Source organism: Silurus meridionalis, chromosome 4 (assembly GCF_014805685.1).
Source record: "Silurus meridionalis isolate SWU-2019-XX chromosome 4, ASM1480568v1, whole genome shotgun sequence".
NCBI lineage: Eukaryota > Metazoa > Chordata > Actinopteri > Siluriformes > Siluridae > Silurus > Silurus meridionalis.
In genome coordinates this window covers 13,566,693-13,590,496 of record NC_060887.1, presented here as the reverse complement: position 1 = coordinate 13,590,496, position 23,804 = coordinate 13,566,693, and the positions used below count along the sequence as shown (strand labels likewise).

The following is a 23,804-nucleotide window of genomic DNA, read 5'->3' as shown; positions in this document are numbered from 1 at the left end:
TGAGCTCAGGATCAAACCAGAGACTATGGAGCTGTGAGGTGACAATGCTTCCTAATGGCCTTAGGTTGTCTATATTTAATAAAGTGCAATCAAATAAACAATCTAAATTAATGTATGCATCTTTATTTTTTTTAACTGAAGTGTGTGCTGATATATATATTTTACTGTACAAATCCCCTCTACATATAACACTCTATAAATAACACAGTTACAGTAGCGTTTTGAGATATTGACCAAAGTCTTTCAATAGAACTTAGAAAAATACAATGATTAAGATTTTAAATTCAAGTAATAAGACTTCATTTTTTAAATCAAATTCAATCATTGTATTATTTACAGTTATTAAAAATAATATATATATATATATATATATATATATATATATATATATATATATATATATATATATATATATATACACAGTATATACACATACATACAGTATATATAATAAACATTTTATTTAGAATTCAAGAAAAACTTTATGTTGTAATAATTGTTTTATTTAATTTAAGCCCACTTGCTGGCACAAAGAATCTACACAGTGTTTGCAGTATAAACTATTAAGTAACATAACTGTAAGGATGCATATTTTGTTTTATTTAAACCAATACTATTGTAAATCTAAATCTAAAACAATATATGCAGAAGGATTTAGGGACACCCAACCCAAAACTGTTCCAGCATGACAATCCCCCTGCACATAAAGCAAGCCCCATGGAAATATTATTTATACCTTTAGGATGAATTGGAATGCTGACTGCATTCCAGTCCCCTGTGGCTGAATGAGCACAAATCTCCACAACCAAACTCGAAAATCTAGTGAAGCATCTTCCTAGATGTCAGGGAAGCCACCTGCCATGGCCCTTTCGGTAGCTGTCACAATGCCTCGTTCTGCCGCTCCTGGCATTAATGAGAGACAGGTGTCTCTTGTTAGCAATTCCCCTATATAAGCCTCCATTCCCATGTCACTCATGTCGGACCTACTCAATGGCTATGGAGATCGACATAACTCGAGACTGCCAGCATTCCCCGCTGGTTCCGTGGATTACCCCGATCCTTGGATTAACCGCGTTCCTTGGATTATCTGTAGTCCATGGATTACTCGTTCCGTGGATCATACCGGTTCCGGATTACACTCGTGTGGTAAACTTTCCTGACTACTGTTCGTGACTCTCCCTGACTCTGTGTTGTGCTCTGTTAACTCAATAAACATGATAGAGCTACTCCCACTTCTGGCTCGTGTTCCATACCCTGACAGAAAGTCCAACCAATACAGAAAACCGAATCGACGTACCGCGTTGGATCGGCAGCCGAACTCCGCTTTGGATTTTACCCAGAAGCTTGCTCCTCGCGGATCATGCTCGCCGGCTTTGGAGCATGCAAGCACGGCTGTGCCATGCCCCTCCAAGAGCCCAGTGGAATTCCTGGCTCGCTTCTTGGCGAGTTTGCCGAGTGGGGGGGGGTATTTCTATGGAGCGTCGGCAGGTACGTGGATGTGCAGTCTTCCCAATTCCCCACCGAGCGGGCCAAGATCGCCTTTTGTATTTCCCTTCTGTCTGTAGATGCTCTCTCTAGAGCCAGCAGGCTGTGGAGCACTAAGGAAGGCGAGGGAGGCACTAAGGGAGGTTCTTTTATCAGACAACTCCTGGGGATGTTCGGGATGACAACGGCAGATCTCCACGTCTGCACCTTCAGTTCCTCCGAGCGCGCTGCTCCGTTCCAGAGTCCCTCCGAGCACGCTGCTCCATTCCAGAGTTACGCCGAGCGTGCCACTCAGCTCCAGTGTCCCGCCAAGGACTTTGTACCACTGCCTGGCCGCGAAAGGGATGTAGAACCGCCGCCTGGCCGCGAGAGGGATTTCGTACCGCCGCCTGGCCGCGAAAGGAGCCACTGCTGGAGTCCCTCTAAGGACGACATCAAGCCTCCAAATGCCCCTGAAGATGAAGCCATGCTTCAAGGTCTCTTCAAAGGCGTTGTCACACTCCACAGTCCCTACTGCTATGACATAGCCCTTCAAGACACCGCTAAAAGTGCCATCGCGCTTCGGGACCCCATTGAGGACGGCATGACGGTCCCAAGGTCCTCTGAAGGCTACGTCACGGTCCAAAACTCAGCCGAGAGCGCCATCATGCTTCAGGACCCCTTCAAAGGCGACAGGGTGGTCCCAAGGTCCTCTGAGGGTGACGACACTGTCCCAAGCCTATGCGATAGCACCATCGATCTGCCAGGTTCCTCCGAGGGTGAAGCTGCGCTCCCAAACCCAGTGTATAAGACAGTGTGAGTGTGTGTGTATGTATATATATGCCATAATCTTATAATCTTTCACTTCTGCACATTCCTCTTCAATGCCATAGCCTTAGAAACATTTGTCTGTACTTCTTAATGATGTCCACACACTTCTGCACTGTTATAGCCTTTATATTTATTCACTGCACATATGCTTACATATATATATATCACATGCTGTAAATATGCTACATATTTATCTGCACTTTTTGCATGATTGCTACATTTTGCACTTCTGGTAGATGCCAATCTGCATTTCGTTGCAGTGTACCTGTACAATGCAATGACAATAAAGTCTATCTAAAGTCTAAAATATTCCAATCGAACGGTGTAAGAAGCTTGTCAGCACTTATCGAAAACGCTTGTTAGAAGTTATAAAAACTAAAGGGCGCTCCACAAGGTACTGAAGCTGGGGGTTGAATAATACTGCACATGCTGAGGTTTTCGTTGGGAGTGACGAGGATGGACAGGATTAGAAATGAGGGACAGCGCATGTTGGACGTTTTGGTGACAAGGTGAGGGAGGCGAGATTGAGATGCTTTGGACAGAGGAGGGACATGAGTTATATTGGTAGGAGAATGCTGAAGATGGAGCCACCAGGAAGGAGGAAAAGAGGAAGACCAAGGAGGATGTTCATGGATGTGGTGAGGGAAAACATGCAGGTAGTTGGTGTGAAAGAGGCAGTTTTAGAGGACAGGGTGGTATGGAGACGGATGATCCGCTGTGGCAACCCCTAATGGGAGCAGCTGAAAGAAGAAGAAGAAGAAAATGCTCATGTGTTACAAGACTTACAATTTTCATTTGAACTTCAAAGTTAAGTCAACTTCTGTTGTCAAAATAACTCAAATATGTATCAATAAATATTGTTTGTTATTTCACAAGTTTTTTTTTCATTTATTTTCATTATCTTTCATCACTGTATTGTCTATATATATATTTAAACATTGCAATAATGTTTAAATATATATTGTCTATATATATTTAAACATTATTGCAATAATGTTTAAATATATATAGACAATATATATTTAAACATTGCAATAATGCTGCTAAATATATTTGCTTATATTCCCCCCAAATGTACTTTTCAAATACTCTGGATTTTTCGGTCCCTCTGGGAAAATTTTTTTTGGTGCTGCCATGGATATACACAAGTACCAGAAAGAATGTATTAGCATAGGGTCTTCCTGTATGTATATGAATAATTTGACATTTGTATTCTAAATATCTGAGTTGTCCTTGTAATAAACAGTTTTTTCTGTGTAGCAGTATGTGGTCTGAATTTTAATGTAATCCATATAAATGGGCTGTTGATAATTATTGAGACTACCATTGATATTTTTAACCTCAACAAAAAAATTATATGGGCATGCATGCTATAAACATAATATACATAATACTGATGTTACCAGATGTTTACAAATGCTTATATTACCATACATTTTACATTTAATAAACTCTGATTGTTGGGCTGTGTGCACAGGGGACGCCATAACAGTATATTAGGATCTGGTAAAGAGCTCAATGACTTTTTAAGTGGCATCAACATTCTATTGACCTTTTGAAAACTTTCTGCCTTACAGTAGCTCATCTGTAGTAATATGCCACAGTACTGGACTGCATATTGCTTGAGTGCATAATATATAAAAATAATCTAGTCTCGGCTGTACTTGTTGCTATCATGTTGCAGACTGCCTCTACAAGCAATGTTAGCACAAGAATTTCATGGCTTTTTCGTAAGCAATCACACTGGAGCCTTGTATTTCCTTCCAAAAATCCTAAACCATGAATAGATTAGTGTAAATCTCACCATTGGTTGATTCAAAAACATTTTGGTGGCCAGACTGGGGTTTGGTGGATGCCTAGAGAACATTACTCCTTCAGATAAGTAATAAGTAGTAAATGTTGTGAATAAGGAACAATTTAATGCCCTGGTACACATTGCATCACATTATGGAGAACTCAGTTTTTCTATTTTATTGCAGCTTTGCGGAAGGCAGATGCTTTTAGTGTTGCCCCTGAAAGAGGATGTTTTTCATTTTCCTGAAAAAACCTCTCAAGGTTTCTTCCTTTCTGCTGTTTCAGGGAGTTTTTTGCCACTATTGCCTCTGGCTTGCTCATTAGGGATCAGGATACAGACCTGGATTGCTATACAATTAAAGTATAATTGAATCGGATTGAACTTGTTTGAGAAGGAAGCAAAGTATTTATACAAATGCTTTGTTAAAGGAGGAGAGGAAGAACATGAATGGTTTGTATAGAGCCTAACCTTCAACAACAAGTAATACCTTGGGGTAAATTTGCCTTTTTAAGATATTTATAGACTGGCAAGCCTACAAGACTACTTAGGATGGGAATCCTGGGTAGCTCTGGATTTGCCAACAATCCTAACCAGGATCAGGCATCTACAGAAGATGAATGAATGAATGAATGAATGAATGAATGAATGAATGAATGAATAAATGAATGACTGACTGACTGACTGAAAAAATTAAATGCCAAAAAGCCAGGCCTATTTGCCCAACACCATTGCCTAACCTTATGAATGCTTTTATAGATTAGACTTAAATCCATACTGCAATAAAATCTGATCTGTCTTTTTGACTAAATAAAATATGGTATTACATATGGTAATACCATATGTAATAACCCCCCCCAACCCCCTCTGAAAGAGAGGCCATGACTGATTACATCCGGGAGTCCCTCGCTTCTGGTATCATCTGCCCTTTCTCCTTCCTGGCTGGGGGGAGTTTCTTTTTTGTTAAAAAGAAGGACACGAGTCTCTGCCCCTGCATTGACTAACAGGGACTCAACTCCATCACCATTAAGAATCGGTACCCCTTGCCCTTGATGTCCTCAGCCTTTGAGCTCCTCCAGGGGGCCACTATCTTTACCAAGCTAGACCTCCGCAACGCATACCACCTCGTATGCATCCGGGAGGGGGACGAATGAAAGACATCCTTTAACACCCCCGCAGGCCACTATGAGTACTTGGTCATGCGGTTTGGCCTTACTATTTTCCCAGCAGTCAACGATATCCTTCAGGACATGCTCCATCGTTTTGTGTTTGTCTTCCTGGATGACATATTAATCTACTACTGCTCCCTAGAGGAACACCACTGCCATGTACATACTGTGCTCACCCGTCTGCTTCAGAACCAGTTTCAGAACCGCCGTGGAGGAGTGGCCCAGCTCTCCACTTTTTTGCCACCTGGGTACCCCTCACACCTTGACCGTCCTGCAGCAATGTTTTTGGTGGCCCACTATCAAGGAAGATGTTCGGGCTGAATATGCCCATAAAACTCTACTGTCCTCTGCCACCGGCCTCTTCCCTTTCCAGGCCACTTATGGTTACCACCAACCCATTGTTTCCTCCCTCCTGCTCTCTCCTGGTCTTCCCTCTCCTATGCCCACTAAGCCAATCACAGGCACAGACCAGCACCTGCTTACCTCCTCGGCCAGAGGGTCTGGCTCTCTACCAAGGACTTGCCCCTGAAGGTCACATGCAGGAAGCTAGCCCGTCACTTTATTGAACCTTTTCCTATATCCAAGGCTCTCAACCCTGTGGCAGTCCACCTCTGCCTTCCCAGAGTCTTTCGTGTCCACCCCAACTTCCATGTTGCCTGCCTCAAACCGGTCCCAGCTTGCTCCCTGGTTCCCTCCACCAGACCCCCTCCACCCGCCTGGTGGCCACGCCTTCACTGTGCACCGTCACCTGCGCTCAAGACACCGAGGAAGAGGCTTACAATACCTTACAATACCAGCCAGCGGCGCACGCACTTCCGGTTCTCCCACTTTCACAGCTTCCGCTTCCGGGGTATCGCAAACTATTTCAAACTGCTGCATAAATGGATGCGAATTCCTCGCGTTCTCTGACAGATCGTCTCGCCGGCTTCCAGTTCTGTTTGAGACTTGAGGTTTCAGATCCAGTTTTCTCGGATTTGCACCTTGCCACCGGTTGCGGTTTGGTTTGATTTTTAAATTTTTATGACAAAGACTGGTTCTCTCATGCGGCCTTACCCCCGCGTGGTGCGGGTTGGCTGTAAGTTTCGGACACTTTGTTTTTTGCATACATGGACTAATTCAGCCTGGCGGTCGTACGTTTTCAGATACTTTGGTTTTGTACCTTTTGTTCTGCAAGGACATTGTGTTTTGCCTGAAATATTTTTTTTTGTTATCAAAGACTTTAAATATATACCTCACTAGCATTTGGGTCCCACAAAACAAAGTATGTGGGAACCTTTAGAAAGAAATTTCTGCTAATAATTGCCTTTAACATGCATTAGATGCCTTTAACATGCATTAAATATCTTTTAATCCTAAAATATATGCATAATAAATGAACAAAAGGCAGACTCTATCGAATCTTCGGTGAAGCCAACTTATTACCTTTTCTTATATCATGTCCAATCAGATATTATTCTCTCCGGTCTTTAAAAAGAATAATATATTCAGATATCCTAGTTTCATGAATATGAATAATAATTAACTGGTATATGCATTCATAATATTGTCTTACTTAAGAGATACGTTATAAATGTAATTTTACCATGATGATGCACTTTTGCTGCTAGTTTGTGAATCATCAGGGATAATGGCAGCTTCTTTGTTGTGCTTGTAAAGGATCCAAGTGAGGCTTGCTTTTAGCTTTTCATGTTCATTTAGTAAAAATAGTAAGTACTGAGTTTGAAGAGAAATGGTTTATCTTCAGCTCTCTAAGGGACACAGAGGAGGACACAGACATGTGTGTGTGTGTGTGTGTGTGTGTGTGTGTGTGTGTGTGTGTGTGTGTGTGTGTGTGTGTGTGTGGGGGAGTGGGGGTGGTTTTGGATAGTTAATTTATTTAAGACAGGAAATATAGTAGTTTTGAAGACACGAAGATATATGGCCAGGGGCCCTATAATAGATTAGCTCCAATCTGAGCTGTGGCCTCCTTTATTTCCTTCTGTAACTGCAATGGGAAAATTCTATTGACACGGCGTCTATGTGTGACACCGAAGCCTATGTGGTGGCAGCTCACCCTCTTTTTCCATCTCCCTCTTTGTCTCTAACTTCTTTATTAGCCTCTTTCTATGTTAGCCAAGATCCTGTCGTTTTTATTCGATACTAATGACAGATGCTATATCCTGGTCCACATAGGATGCTAATCGTCTGAAGGCCGATGCATTTAAAACAATTATTTGGGGAGAATGTGTAGACTGAATTAAAATCCAGCTTGATTCTCATTCAGTGAATTTTCCCCCTTTGATAGTCATGGCAAGGGATTGTGGGACAATGCAGTTTCATCTAATCGCCTTAACCGCTTAGAAATGTGTAACATACATCCAGCGAATCCAACTGTAAAGTGTCACTGGTACAACAGGAAATATTTTGCAGGAAATATTTGTTTCAACCAGGGACATTGCATCAGCTTGCATCTCGTTCAAATTGAGCCTTACATATGTCACACTTGTGGCACTAGGGGAAACGGGCAAGCGGATTTATCAGTCAGGATGCACTTGCTCTTGGCAGAAAAACAAGTTAGCTCACTCGAAAGTATAAAAATTGCATCAGCTGTCACACTTCCTGGCCACTTTCATAGTGTCCTGTATCCCTGCTCATTCGTGCAATTATATAATCAGCCAATCATGTGGCAACAGCACAAGTCAAGAGCTTCAGTTGATGTTCATATCAAACATCAAAGTGGGGAAAAAAATTTAACTTTATCTGTGACATGGTTGTTAGTGCCAGAAAGCCTGGTCCTTAAGGGTTTACAGAGAAAGGTATAAAAATCAACAGTTCTGTAAATGGAAATGTCTTAATAATGAGAAAGACCAGAGGAGAATGGCAAGACTGGTTTCAGATTTCAGAAGAGCATAGGTAACTCAAAGGCATCTCAAAACATATGACACGTCAAAATTTGAACCAAATAGGCTACAGCATCAGAAGGCCACATTGGGTTCCACTCCTGTTTCCTACAAAACTAAGATTCTGAAGACTATATAAACTCACGTTCTCGAGTCACAGGCTGTCAGTTCTTGAATTTTCATGTTGGTGAATCCCGTGGCTGCTCGACGGCCAGCATTCCCCTCTGGTTCTGTCTACGAACTCTGTTCTGTATGGATTACTCTTAGCCGTTGGAGTTGTGATTTCGTTTCCGGATTCTATTTCGTTTGGATTACTCATCTCGGGCGGATATCTTTGTTTGTTTTTCTCCTCGGTGTGTGTGAGTGTTTTTTGGTTGAACTATTTCAATAAAGACTATGATTGAATTATTTCCGCTTCCACGTCATCGGCCTGACATTAACAAACTTCAGTCCAAATCTATTTGTATATAATTTTTTATAGGTACTTTGTTATAAAGCAACCCAGCCATTATGGATGCACAAGCCAGTGCACTCTTAGTGCCGGTCCCAAGCCCGGGTAAATGGGGAGGGTTGCGTTAGGAAGGGCATCCAGCGTAAAAACATGTGCCAAATCAAATATGCGGGTCACAAATAAGAATTTCATACCGGATCGGTCGAGGCCCGGGTTAACAACGACCGCCACAGGTATCGTTAGCCAACAGGGTACCGGTGGAAATTGGGCTACTGTTGGCCGAAGGAGGAGAAGGAGAGGAGGAAGACGTCTACAGAGATGGCAGGAAAAGGAGCAGTGTAGGAGACTGGAGGTTCGGGTTGGTATGTTAAATGTTGGTACTATGACAGGTAAAGGGAGAGAGGTAGCTGATATGATGGAGAGGAGAAAGGTAGATATGCTGTGTGTTCAGGAGACCAAGTGGAAAGGGAGTAAGGCCAGGAACATTGGAGGTGGATTTAAACTGTTTTATCATGGTGTGGATGGAAAGAGAAATGGTGTAGGGGTGATTCTGAAGGAAGAGTACAGTAAGAGTGTAGTGGAGGTGAAGAGAGTTTCTGATAGGGTGATGATCGTGAAGGTGGAAGTTGAAGGGATGATGATAAATGTCATCAGTGCCTATGCTCCACAAGTTGGCTGTGAGATGGAGGAGAAGGAAAGATTCTGGAGTGAATTAGATGAAGTGGTAGATGGTGTACCTAGGAAAGAACGATTGGTGATTGGGGCAGACTTTAATGGGCATGTAGGTGAAGGGAACAGAGGTGATGAGGAGGTGATGGGTAGGTATGGTTTTAAGGAGAGGAATGTGGAAGGGCAGATGGTGGTAGATTTTGCTAAAAGGATGGAAATGGCAGTGGTGAACACTTATTTTAAGAAGAAGGAGGATCATAGGGTGACGATAAGAGTGGAGGAAGGTGCACACAGGTGGACTATGTGCTATGCAGGAGATGCAACCTGAAGGAGATTGGAGACTGTAAGGTGTTGGCAGGGGACAGTGTAGCTAGACAGCATCGGATGGTGGTCTGTAGGATGGTTTTGGAGGTGAAGAAGAAGAGGAGGAGAGTGAGGACTGAAAGAAGAATAAGATGGTGGAAACTGAAGGAGGAAGAGTAGTGTGAGGTTCAGGGAAGAGGTCAGACAGAGGCTCGGTGGTGGTGAAGAGGTGTTGGATGATTGGGCAACTACTGCAGGAGTGATGAGGAGGCAGCTAGAAAAGTACTTGGTGTGACATCTGGAAATAGAAAGCAAGACAAGGAGACGTGGTGGTGGAATGAGGAAGTGCAGGAGAGCATAAGGAGAAAGAGGTTGGCAAAACAGAAGTGGGATAGACAGAGTGATGAGAAAAGTAGGCAGGAGTACAAGGAGATGCGGCAGCAGGTAAAGAGGGATGTGGCGAAAGCCAAGGAAAAGGCATATGAGGAGCTGTATGAGAGGTTGGACACTAAGGAAGGAGAAAAGGATTTATACCGATTGGCCAGGCAGAGGGACCGAGCTGGGAAGGATGTACTGCAAGTTAGAGCAGTAAAGGATGGAGAGGAAATGTGTTGACTAGTGAGGAGAGTGTGTTGAGAAGGTGGAGGGAGTATTTTGAGCAGCTGATGAATGAGGAAAATCAGAGAGAGAGAAGGTTGGATGATGTGGAGTTGGTGAAGCAGGATGTAGATAGGATTAGTAAGGAGGAAGTGAGAGCAGCGATTAAGAGGATGAAGAGTGGAAAGTCGGTTGGACCAGATGACATACCGGTAGAAGCGTGGAGATGTTTAGGAGAGATGGCAGTGGAGTTTTTGACCAGATTGTTTAACAGGATTTTGGAAGGTGAGAAGATGCCTGAGGAATGGAGAAGAAGTGTGCTGGTACCGATCTTTAAGCATAAAGGAGATGTGCAGTCTTGCAGTAATTACAGGGGAATTAAGTTGATCAGTCACACCATGAAGTTATGGGAAAGAGTAGTGGAAGCCAGGCTGAGAGAAGAGGTGACCATCTGTGAGCAACAGTATGGTTTCATGCCGAGGAAGAGCACCACAGATGCCTTATTTGCTTTGAGGATGTTGATGGAGAAGTATATAGAAGGACAGAAGGAATTGCATTGTATTTAGAGAAAGCGTATGACAGAGTGCCAAGAGAGGAGTTGTGGTATTGTATGAGGAAGTCAGGTGTGTCAGAGAAGTATGTGAGGGTGGTGCAGGACATGTATGAGGACAGTGTGACGGCAGTGAAGTGTGCAGTAGGTACGACAGACTGGTTCAGGGTGAAGGTTGGACTGCATCAAGGATCGGCCCTGAGCCCTTTCCTGTTTGCAGTGGTGATGGACAGGTTGACGGACGAGGTCAGACAGGAGTCTCCCTGGACTATGATGTTTGCGGGTGATATTGTGATTTGTGGTGAGAGTAGGGAGCAGGTTGAGAAGAGCCTGGAGAGGTGGAGATATGCGCTGGAGAGAAGGGAATGAAAGTCAGTAGGAGTAAGACAGAGTACATGTGTGTGAATGAGAGGGAGGGGAGTGGAGTGATGCAGTTGCAGGGAGAAGAGGTGGAAAAGGTGGGGGAGTTCAGGTACCTGGGGTCAACAGTGCAAAGTAATGGAGAGTGTGTTAGAGAAGTAAAGAAAAGAGTGCAGGCAGGGTGGAGTGGGTGGAGAAGAGTGACAGGAGTGATTTGTGATAGTAGGGTATCTGCAAGAATGAAAGGGAAAGTTTATAGGACTGTGGTGAGACCTGCGATGTTGTATGGATTAGAGACAGTGGCATTGAGTAAAAGACAGGAGGTGGAGCTGGAGGTAGCAGAGCTGAAGATGTTGAGGTTTTCGTTGGGAGTGACGAGGATGGACAAGATTAGAAATGAGTTTATTAGAGGGACAGCATGTAGGATGTTTTGGTGACAAGGTGAGGGAGGCGAGATTGAGATGGTTTGGACATGTGCAAAGGAGGGACATGAATTATATTGGTAGAAGAATGCTGAGGATGGAGCCACCAGGTAGGAGGAAAAGAGGAAGGCCAAGGAGGAGGTTCATGGATGTGGTGAGGGAAGACATGCAGGTAGTTGGTGTGAAAGAGGCAGATGTAGAGGACAGGGTGGTATGGAGACGGATGATCCGCTGTGGCGACCCCTAATGGGAGCAGCCGAAAGAAGAAGAAGAAGAAGAAGAAGAAGAAGAAGAAGAAGAAGAAGAAGACTTTGTTATAAAGCAGCTTTCCATCAATACATTGGTTTTGGATATAAATGAAACAAGAAAGTATCATTGCACAAAAGGGGTAGTGCAGAGTTCCCTTTCAGGAACTCAAGCTGCATCAACAACGCTTTGGGAACGCTTCCACGTTGTCCATGCTCTGAATCACGTGTGTAATCCGTCCAATGGAAAGTGCGGCTGGTCATGACCAGGGAGCTATAAAAGCACATGGAGTGAAGCCAGCAGTAGCGTCTGGGGAGGGACTTATGGGGGTTGTGATCCGTGCCGTTGCCAAGCTGAATCTGGCTTGGCCGGCCGATGAGCAAAAAGCCTTGCTATCCAGCAAACTCGAGGAGCACTTTCTGCAACCCGCATCACAACCTCCACATCGGGTCTGCCATTCTTTCCAGACCTCTCCAGGTCCTGGGTGAAGGGTTTTTTAGTCCCAAAGCAACGTTGTACTCAAACGTTATGGGGCTGAAAGAACATGGTTGTGGGTTGGTGCCCCGAGTTGAAGAGACGCTGGCCAGCTATCTCTCCCTGGGTGTTGCATCGTCCCTCAAGACCTCGACATTACGAACCAAACCCCTACGTAATACGTCCGCACTGGCGGGTAAGGCTTATGCCTCGGGGCCACATAGCAGACTGCTATGGCCGTTGGCCGGTCTATGGTCACCCTGTCCTCCAGTGAAAGGCACTTATGGCTCACTGTGTACTGCTAGACGCCCCTCTAGTGCCGACTGGCCTATTCAGTGACTCCGTACAAAATGATAGTGGATAGGTTCCAGGAGGCCAAGAAACAGGTGGCGGCATTTCAATGGTTCCTCCCACGTCGCTCTCATGGGGCTGCTCGGCGGGCAAAAACAAAGCGTCGCAATTCACACTCCCCCTGCAAGGGATCCTGTGCAATGGTCTGTGCCGAAGCCCTGTGAGATGACAGATCTGAGAATTGTCATTTTCAATAAGAGAGCTACAGCCAAGAAGTCCTGACACAAAACGTTCTGAGGATCCTGCTGGGGAAGATGTACCAGTGCCAATTGGATCCCACTTCATGTGTGAAGTTTTGATATTGGATCTCCTGGAGTGTTTAAAGGTTCTGGCATGGAGAAGCTGGTGTTGGATATATGATGATCGCAAATGTTGAGCTATTTTATAAGTTGCTCAGTAGCTCCTAGTTTTATAACCACAATGACTGTATAAGACTGTAGGAAGAACATCACTTATAATCTTACATTCCAGTGCTCATGTTAGTTGTCACTACCCAGTGTTCTGTATTGTTTAAAGATTTATATCACACTCTTGATGTCACCCAAATGAGGACGAGGTTCCCCTTTTGAGTCTTAAGATTTCTTCCTCATGACATCTAAGGGAGTTTTTCCTTGCCACAGTCACCATGGCTTGCTCATCAGGGATAAATGCACACCATTCACCTTAACTGTTGATTTCTCTTAAGCTGCTTTGAGACAATGTCTGTTGTGAAAAGCGCTATAGAAATAAACTTGACTTGACTAGACTTGGCTAATGACAGACACGTCCCTCATGGGTTAAGGAGCAGTCATTAATGGCCATGCCACCAAAGGTCTATGGGTAGGGGCCCATCTGCTGTGGTACATCAATTGCCTAGGGATGCTGGCCGTGCTTCTAGCTTTAAAGCATTTCCTGTCTGACCTTAGAGGTCACCATGTGTCGATTTGCTCGGACAATTACATTAACCACCAGGGGGGGTTTGCGCTCACGCCCCTTGTACAAGCTGGCACGCCAGATTCTGCTGTGGGCCTACAGGAAGCTGCTCTCCTTGAGTGCAGCATCCATCCCGGGCCTTCTAAACAAAGCAGCAAATGCCCTTTCAAGACAAAGGATGAGACCCGGGGAATGGCACTCATGTGGTGGAGCAGACCTGGGAGAGACTTGTTTGCGACTCAAAAGACGTTGCACTGTCCCCTATGGGGCTGGACGCCATGGCTCAGGCTTGGCCTAGGCTATGCCTGTACGCATTTCCCCCATCGTGCTGCTTTCGGGAGTTCTGGAGATTCTTTGTCAGGACGGAGTCCGTCTCCTTCTGGTGGCCCCGCGGTGGCCAGGCAGACCATTGTTTGTGGACCTGTTACCCTTCTCGAGCACCCTTCCTGGGAGATTCCTCTCAGGAGGGATCTCCTCTCTCAGGTAAGGGGTACAATAGTTCATCCCAGCCCAGAGTTGTGGAGGCTGTTGGTGTGATCAAGCACAGCGCCGATATTCCTTTCCACCCGAGGTGTAAGAGAACATTCTCCAATCCAGAGCTCCCTCTAAAGTGGAGGTCGTATGCTGCAAGATGGCATCTGTTCAGTGTATGGTGCGATCAGCACTGATTGGATCAAGTTAACTGCCTGGTTGGTTTAGTGCTGAAATATTTTTAGGAACAGTTGACCAAAGTGTTAGCTCCTTCCACCATCAAAGTCTATGCATCCAACATTTCGGGTATCATGCCCCTGTGGCGGGGCAATCACTGGGCAGAGACCCGCCAGTGACGCATATTCTCCACGACTTAGATTGCCTGTGTGGAGGCTCTATCTGAGCCGCCCATTGAGCCGTTGGCTGAGGCATCTTGAAGGCATCTCACAGTCAAGACTGTGTTCCTCCTGGGATTTTCAGGCCCTTTTTGTGTCCCGCTCTTTGTGGAGTTTACTTCAGGCATGGCCAGTGCCTTCCTGTACCCTAGAATGGGTTACATTCCTATGGTTCTCCTGGGTCGTCCCATGACCTGTTAGGCACCAGGCATTCTATCCTCCTTTTCAGGCTCAATCCGTTCATCTGCTATGGCCCTCCGAGGAGAGGCCTCCCTGCGAACAAGCAGACGCTTAGCAAATGGATTGTCAATGCAATTGCATCCTCCTACGAGTCCTCTGGTCGCCCCGCTCCCACTTGACTCGGAGTGTGGCAGCCTCTAAAGCTTGGTCCTCTGGAGTTTATATTCAAGACATCTGCAATGCTGCAGGCTGGTCCACCCCACTGACCTTTGTCAGGTTTTATAACCTTGACCTCAGTGCCACTCCTGGCCCCTCTGTCCTTCGACCTAGCTGTGCCTTCACACACTGGCAGGGAACGCTCCCAATACGGGAACGTCTCCAGGTTATGTAGGTAACCCTGGTTCCCTGAGGGAACGAGATGCTCCATCTTCATGCCACCCTGCCAGCATCCCTGCAGCGCTTCCTTCGCCTTACAGTAGCTAGCGCCGGCTTCACTCCATGTGCTTTTATAGCTTTTATGGACGATTTTTTTATGAAGAGCACACAAAAAAAATCACACAATAAAAACAAAGACAGAATAAACAAAGAAACTAAACCCAAGACCTGAAACGTCATTGTTACACAGGTAACAATGACGAGCATCGACGGACAGTCAGCATTGAGGGACAAAAAGGAGATTTAGAGGTGCAGTGAACATTGTGCCTATATTCCACAATAAGTGGTAATCAATAGACAATGTAATTCAGAGACGGAAACTAATGTACATTTTGGTGCAGTAAAAAGTGTAGTCTTTTGTTATAACCCTGACAATAAGTTTCTCTATAGGTTTATCCCTAATGAGCAAGCCAGAGGCAACATAGAAACAAAACTCCTTTGAGACAATATGAAAGAAACTTTGATATCCATTTAGGGGAAACCCGTATTTATCTGAGAGACACCACATAGCACCATTATAATGTATCTCTTTGATAAATTTGTACTATATAATCAAAACATGCTAAATGTGTAAGCAGGGAATGAGCATTAAGTCAATTGGAGTGATTTGAGTGTATAACTTTTCATATTAATTGCAGTCCAAAGTCATCTAAATGGTTACATGGTTAAGTGGCTACCATCCACAGTCATAATATTAGTCATATCCTCAGCAGTGGTGAGTGTTTTCCTATCCAGCAGTAGGGCATCAGGAAGGATCAGGCAGTTCCGGAGACCAGAAACAGTCAACATCAACATGTATATCAAATCACATGCATTCCTTGCTGACATTTCTCCCTTCTGAGTTTTTTCTTCTCTCAGTATTTCTGTTGGCATATTTAAAAAGTAATAAAAAAAAAAAAAAAAAAAAAAAGCAATCCTAGTTTAGACTACACTTCTATAACAGACATAGATACAGATCGCCTATAATTGCATTTCACTAACAGACCATTTAATTCATCTTCTAATGACACAGCAAAAAAAACAACTACTGTCAGGTCTGAGTGGTCGACTAAAGCACACCCACAGACGTTTCTTGTTAATCAGAGCGCTTAATGGGGAAATATACGCTATTTCTCAATGCTTGTAAATGTAAACCTGAAACAAATAAAGCTATAGTCTAGTGATATTTATAGCCTGAATTATAAGTAGAGCATTACAAATTCAGGAAGCTGTGTTGATGAAGTTTCAGTGAGTACTTGGCTACGAATTCGTAATTGACAGGCTGGTTTGCATTCACGCTATAGCGATTTTGAGATAGAGCTTAATAGAGCTGCGTGCAGTGTAACCTTAGGATAGATCTGAAAATTCCAATAATCACCAGTTGTTTCTCAGGTCAACCATTGTTTAGTTAATACGGTATGTTTAATTTCGCATTATTAATTTGCGCTTTCTTTGCATCTTGCTCGCTTTTACTAGCTCTGAAGGCCTTGCTGTGTATCTGCATACAAAGCAAAGCAAAATGGATCATTCACTATCAGTATTGACTCATCTGTTGTGCTTTGAGCAGTTCCTCAAACAACAGGACACACACACACACACACACACACACACACACACACACACACAAAGACACTGGCAAGGCAACAGCATTGTAATGCACATTAACATGCACTTTGCCTAATAAAAGCCATGCAGTATCAAAAATCTGCTCTGTGATATTCTTGTGATCTGAAGATCTGGCAGGGGGTTGTAGAGGTGGTGGGTGGATGTGGGGTGGGTTGGTGTGGAAGGGGAGTTGTGTGATGAATTCATGAATGAAGGCCAGGCTTAAGAGTCTGTAAAAGACCAATCTTTTATCAAACCTCTGTGCGAAAAATTCTCTAAGTGAATAACTAAATATCAGCCAAGCTTATATGCGTATCGTCTTCTCCACTAACGATAATGGATCAGATGTGTCTCTTCATATTGGGCTGCCCACCTGTCAGAGGTAGACTAAGGGGACTGTGGGAAAACAAATTTTTGGGTGAAAGGAAGGTGAATGCAACAATTAAATGCTACCGTGGCTGTTGATTGCTCATCGTTCCCTTCTCCCCCTCTCTTTTTTCTCTCCCTGCCCCACACATGCTCGTGATGTCTAATGGATTTGTTCAGTGAAAGAGACAGGGAAAATGTAAAAGTCCATTATGCGACAGATAATGCTTGGCAGAATTTCGTCAGCTGGGCTGCATCGTAGAGCATGTGCCATACCTCAGTAACGAAAAAAACATCGGTTGTCTTATGTCGATAGGAATCTGTATGCCAGGAATCTAAAATGCAGTGCCAGGGACTCCAGATTTGTTTTTGTTTAATTGTTTTTCGTGTAGCTTCCACATTTTGTCTATAAAAACACGAGAAAAAGAAAATCATATTAACCTGACATTAAAAAAAGGAGGAATTTTTGTGTAGGCTGATTCAAATAAATCTGCACTTTATTAACCTACATGATATTTCAGAATATAAATAAATGTTTTAGGAATTCAACAGTTTAGCCATGTTTGATATTCATTGATTATTAGATTTTTTTTGTGTGTGAAGCCTATACTTCTGTTTTTCCTTTTGACACACACTTACAGAGCCTCATGCACAGCATGGCTACATCCTGGTCCTGTAAAATCCCCCCTTTTCCCTTTTTCTTGGAGAGGCAGAAAAGACATGGCACCAGAGTACAATGTTGCCAGATTGGGTGGTTTCCATTACAATAAGGAACATTTTATTAAACGCACTGAACTGCTAGCCTGTTATTTGGATCCATTGACTGACTGCCCATGATTTCTTTAGGTTTGTGAGTTAGAATTAATTTGCTATATGGTTAATTTGCACGTTTTAAAGCTGGGATAGTGAAACCACATATGCCTTAGCACTTTTTTTTTTTTAATTAAAAAATAATATGTTTGTGGCAAATAAAATAATGGAAAAGAACATTATGAATAAATTCTTTTTATCACATTTATAAAATAATGTACTTGATGTGTTCAGCAATGTTTGTTAATAACAGGAAGAGATAAATTGCTTGATTGTTTGATATTTTTCTTTATTAAACAGCTAACTCCTCCTGCACTATATGACCTACACATCTCTGAAACTGGACAATATTTTGCCTTTAGTGCATTTCTGAACATTGGGTCCTAATATTATCTCAGCACTAGTACCTGATCCTTCACTGTCTCTGCCAATCCCTAAGCACCATCTTGTGTTGGTCCTGTTCCAATCCATTTATTGAAAAATCCATCACTGAATTTGGCTCATGTTGTAGGATCACTAATGCTCACTACCATTTTCTTTTTACAAAGTGTTTTCTACTGGTCCCCAATTACCACTGGACCATGCTTCTCTTTCAGTGTTCAGTAGTATTTTTGGCTTTGCCCGTCCAGAGTTGCTTCTGGAGTCTTCATTTCTCTGGCTCCCATTTGGTTGCTAGCCTTGCCACTCCAAGGGTTACATAAAACTCTGTTTCATTACATTACTGGCACATAGTCTGACAGCTCACTGCTATATTACCTGCTTGTATGGTTCCATTTCTGAACCCTCTTTGCTGACTGTCCTAGAGTTCACTACCAGTTCACCACCTGGAGTCCTGGTCTGATCTAAGCGCATGCTCCTCATTGTAATTACAAGTGTATTTAGTGGCCTGTGGCACTTCAGTCCTTCAAGCCTCCACTGCCACAGTAATGTGTTAGCCTTAAAGAAACACTGTCCAAAACTCTTCTTGGCTACTGTTTCCATCTCTTTGACTCGCTCCCATGTCCTTACCTAGCTAAAGAATGGAAGGTTGCTACAGAGGAAAGCAAGGACTGGCAAATTTATCCATTTATCTGTAGTAACAATTTTATTCTTGTGAAAGATCTTGGTTGATACAAGCCTGTCCTGAGAACACTGGATGGCATACACATTGCACACACTCTGGAACACTCATTCACACCTAGCTATATTTTAGAGTAGTCAATCCCCCTACTGGCATGTTTTTGAAAAATTCAGTATGAGGACACCAGAAAGCCCACCAGCAAAACATATAAGTCCACTAATATAAATTATCCAAGAGAACATAAGTTTATCTAAAATGGGGCAAAGTACATCGACCTACCAGTCCAGAATTACTTTTTGATTGTTTCAGGGCAAGTCAAGCTGTTTTGAGGGCAACATTTTGAAATTGGCTAAAGAAAAAGAAAGAAAGGTACCTTATACTTCTCACATGTACTTTACAGCACACTAAAATTCTTGCTTGACATACCGCAGCGATGTTGGAAGCTGGGGTCAGAGTGCAGGGTTAGTCAAGTTACAGTGCCCCTGGAACACAGAAGTTTAAGGGCCTTGTTTAAGGGCCCTGAGAGTGGCAGCTTAGTAGTTATGGGGCTTGAATCCCTGACCTTCCAATCAGTAACCCAGAGCCTTAATCACTGAGCTGCCACCTCCCACTGACTATTAGCTACTTATTCTTCACACTATGGTAGTCTTGTCAAGGTACAATCACAACCATTGATGCACCATTACTCCAAAAACTAATAAACGCACACCACATGCACCTTTCCATGTACAACATGCATGGGCCAAGTACACAACAATTCCCATTGATGGAATCACAAAAACCACAAGGAAAGTACATTTTTTAAATCTTTATTTATACAAGCCTAAGGATAAAAAAAAAATTATAATAAATAAATAAATAAATAAATAAATCCACTTTCCTTGTGGTTTTTGTGATTCCATCAATGGGACATGTTGTGTACTTGGCCTATGCATGTTGTACATTTTTAATCTTTATTTATACAAGCCTAAGGTTCCCTGCTGGTCTAGTGGTTAGGATGTGGCGCTCTCACCGCTGCGGCCCGGGTTCGATCCCCAGTCAGGAAACCAACCCCAGCCATTAGGGTTGCACAAGCCTTAGTGCCGGTCCCAAGCCAAGATAAATGGGAAGGGTTGCGTTAGGAAGGGCATCCTCTCCCCTCCGTGGATCTTCACACTTCTGTGCAGCTTGGGACGGTATCTCATCAACACCTTGGGTGGTTCCATGTAATTCCGGAGTAGAACGGGTGCTTTGAGGATGGATTGGACTGTAGTTGGTGTCGGCGGTCTGCTGCACTGACTCGGGAGTGCAGTTTGCTTCTGATCGTCATCACTGTACCCCGCAACTTTGTATATCTGCTTCAAATGGACATTTGGTGCAACCCAGATGAGGATGGGTTCCCTCTTGAGTCTGGTTCCTCTCAAGGTTTCTTTCTTATGCCATCTCGGGGAGTTTTTCCTTGCCACAGTTGCTCATCAGGGACAAACTTACTTACAAAGAACATATTTACATTTAATCACCACATTATCTGTGTAAAGCTGCTTTGAGACAATGTTCATTGTTAAAAGCGCTATACAAATAAAAATGAATTTAATTTAATTTAATCCAGCATAAAAACATGTGCCAAATCAAACAGGCGGATGGTCCGCTGTGGCGACCCCTAATGGGAGAAGCCGAAAGAAAGTTTATTTATACAAGCCTAAGATTAAAACACTCCACGCAGTCAAATAATTTAACATCTTTGCAGTATAAATAGGCTATACATTCTGTAAGCCCAGCAATTTTTAAGCAATGTGGTGTACTCACAGACATTAACACTCACCATGCATTAATAAGAACTCCTGTGTACTTGCTCATTTACAGTAAGGCGAGATCCAATCAAGTGTCAGCAGCACAATACATAAAATCATGCAGATACAGGTCAAGAGCATCAGGTAATGTTTAATCTAATAACAAAATAAAGAAAAATTCTGCATCGCTGTGATTTTCCCCTTGGCATGGATGTTGGTTCTAGATAGGCGTATTTTTATTTTCAGTCTCTAGTGTTTGCACAGAATGGTGTGAAATACAAAAAATATAGTGTGTGGACCGAAACACCACTAGCAAATTCCCATGAATGAGCAGACTGGTAGGAGCTGACAGGAAGTCTATAGTTCAAATAAAATCTCTTTATGACTATATTGAGCAGAAAAGCATCACAAATGCAAAACACATCGAACCTTAAAATGGATGAGCTACAGCAGCAGGAAACCATGTCAGGTTTCCCTTCTGTCAGCCAAGAACAAGAATCTGAAGCTATCATGGACAACTTGAGGACAATCGAGGACCGAGTAATTTTTTTGGGTACCCACATAACTGTCACTTAAATAATGTTTTTTTGTTTTCTGCACCATGGAGACGATTAAATGTGTCAAGAGAGAGGAGATAGACAGCACTTAGAGAAACACTCCAAACAACCCAGATCCCACTTTTTTCTTGTTCTAATCTTTGATATGAACATTACCTGTAGACCTGTATCTTTTTTATATTATTTTATTTTTTTGCATGATTGGCTAACTGAAAAACTGATTAACTAAGCAGGTATACAGATACTCCTAGTGAAGTGAACGGTGAGTGTATGTACTCCTCAAACATAATTAATTCACAGAAATGGTTGGTCAAACCAATCTGGCAACCCTGTCGTAGAGGAGATGCTGCACGGAGGGGACGAGAGATGGTTTGGGGGTTATAGGAGGAGGAGGACGAGTAGGAGGGAAGGGGGTGTTGAGGAAAGGCTGAGCGTTTCTAGTAAATATTTATATTGCGTTATGATACACGAAGGCGAACGCTGGAGGTGAAGCAGTGAGAGGGGGAGAGAGGGAGAGAATGGGGAGAGAAAAGGGAGAAAAAGAGCAAGAAAGAAGGAGAGAACGCGAACCAACCGGTTAGTATTATTATTGCACGCCGCTAAGTTTAGCATTCAACACGTGTCGCTTGTGATGGAGAGAGAGAGAGAGAGAGAGAGAGAGAGAGAGAGAGAGGTTGACGGTTGCTAGGTGACCGGGTGCATATACTGAATTTTAACAAAAGAGCGAGAGAGAGAGAGAGAGAGAGAGAGAGAGAGAGAGAGAGAGGGAAGGGGAGAGTGAGAGAGAGAAGAGGATAGGGGGAGCGAGAGAGAGAGAGGGGAAGAGAGAGAAAGTGAGCTCGCGAAAATTGAATCCATGTAGAATCTGTGTGTAGGTGCATTTGCCGGGGGAGAACACGCCAAAAGGGATATAGCCCGAGGAAGATGATGTGAAGAGAAAATAGGGGCCGAGAGGAGAGAGAGAAAGAGAGAGAGAGAGAAAGAGGGAGAGAGGGGGGACAGGCGCGTGAAAACCCGCAGTAAGTAGCCTACAGTACATCTGTAATAAACCTAACCATCGCGTTGCGGGCTGATGTGCATGTGTGTTTGTGCGCACGCGAGCGCGTTCGTGCGTGCGTGTGTGTGTGTGTGTGTTGCCGGGCTGGAACCGGGCGCACGGAGCGTCATTGACGGAGCACTGTTGCAGTATTTGATGGGGACGCGCGTGCGGGTGCAGGCGCACGTATGAGCGCCCGCGAGAGAGAGAGACGGGACGGAGCGGCGGTGGAAGCGAGCCGGCGCGCGTGGGGGGCTTTGACCCTTCTGTCATTGGCGTGCGCTCGCACATAGGCCATAAGAACTATGACTTTCTTTTCTGACACGTACTCTCTCTCTCTCTCTCTCTCTCTCTCTCTCTCTCTCTTTCTCTCTCTGTCTTTCTTTCGCGCTCTCTTCTCGCGCGCGCACATGCACACTCGTACACACGCGTGCGCTTGCTCACGTTTGCGGCAGGTTTGCGGGAGACGGCGCATTCATGAAAGAAAGGGGAAAAAAAACAACCGCATCTGTGTATGAATGACCGTGGCAGACTGAAGTGTGTTTAAAATTCCGCCTCTCTGGTCGCTTGAACAGCAGCAGCAGCAGCAGCAAGAGCAACAGTAGCAGCGGCAGCAGCAGCAGCATCAGTGCTTGGCCGTAGTGCGCTGTCAGCCCGCTTCTCTCCAGTCGCGTAAACTGCGGCTTTATCAATTCCACGGAGCGCAGCTGTCGATAAAGCTCTCCCCGTGCACTGCACACAGCGGCCTCTCTTTATAATAACATCGAGTTGAATTTTCCTCAACTTACGGTTGGCCATAAAGTGATCGAAATGCACGCTGCTCGAGTGCATACAAATGTGATTTGTTCTGTGCACGGCTGCATGATTTGGATGTGGAAAGAGCAGAACACTGAGCCGGGTTCATTAGGCTGCACGTCGATGCTGATTAGTTGAATAGGCCTACGCGGGTGCTCCTTGTCACGTGATGTGAGTGGATCGCAGCAAGTGGATTAACTAAAATCATTGGAGTGCAAGCCTTCATCATCCCATCATCCCCCATAACTTTGCATTCCTCCGTTTCCCAGCTTGGGTCTTCCTAGAAGAAAATATTGATTTTTTTTCACCCCTTTCTTTCTTTCTTTCTTTCTTTCTTTCTTTCTTTCTTTCTTTCTTTCTTTCTTTCTTTCTTTCTTTCTTTCTTTCTTTCATTTAAAAGAGTTTTTAATCAAAAGAAAATTATGCTTTCTCTTTCTCTTTCACTCACTCACTCACTCTCTGACTGCAGACTTGACAACAAGTCTGTACTGTACACAACTACTTGCACCATGGATACCTTTGCAGTGGCCTGCTTCAAATGCCAGTGTGACTGCAGAGTTGAATCATAGAACAGTCCATCCAAATTTGTTTCAGCACCGGAAGAAAAAAATGGAGTATTTATGAATACAAATAAATATTTCAGATAGAAATAAGCAAGACGCACACACAGGCGATGCCGCATCACAGATATTGGCGTTCATGTGTTGCCATCCGTGTCAGTACAGCTCCTCGCCATCAGCCTCTCATCTGTTTTCCTAGGTTTCAAGAGAGGGGGCAAGAGAGAGGAGTCCGAGCAAAAAGGAGAATGTGTGTGTGGTGGTTTTGTGGAAAGGGTTAGATGTAAAAAATGAATACACATATAATGAGGGAGATGTG

The 23,804-nt window shown here is 43.8% G+C and overlaps 1 protein-coding gene across 2 annotated transcripts in view; it reads left to right on the top strand.

Moving 5' to 3' along the window:
- Positions 1 to 21,511: 21,511 nt before the first annotated feature.
- The window catches only part of LOC124385196 (glutamate receptor ionotropic, NMDA 2D), a 76,737-nt gene continuing 74,444 nt past the window's right edge, over positions 21,512 to 23,804 (top strand). Inside the window, exon 1 of one of the 2 annotated variants that reach the window (XM_046848361.1) lies at positions 21,512 to 21,673. The gene's annotated coding sequence lies outside the window, so the exon portion shown is untranslated. Of the gene's footprint in view, positions 21,674 to 21,871; positions 22,117 to 23,804 lie in introns of those variants that run through there. The other variant, XM_046848360.1, reaches the window with a different exon arrangement.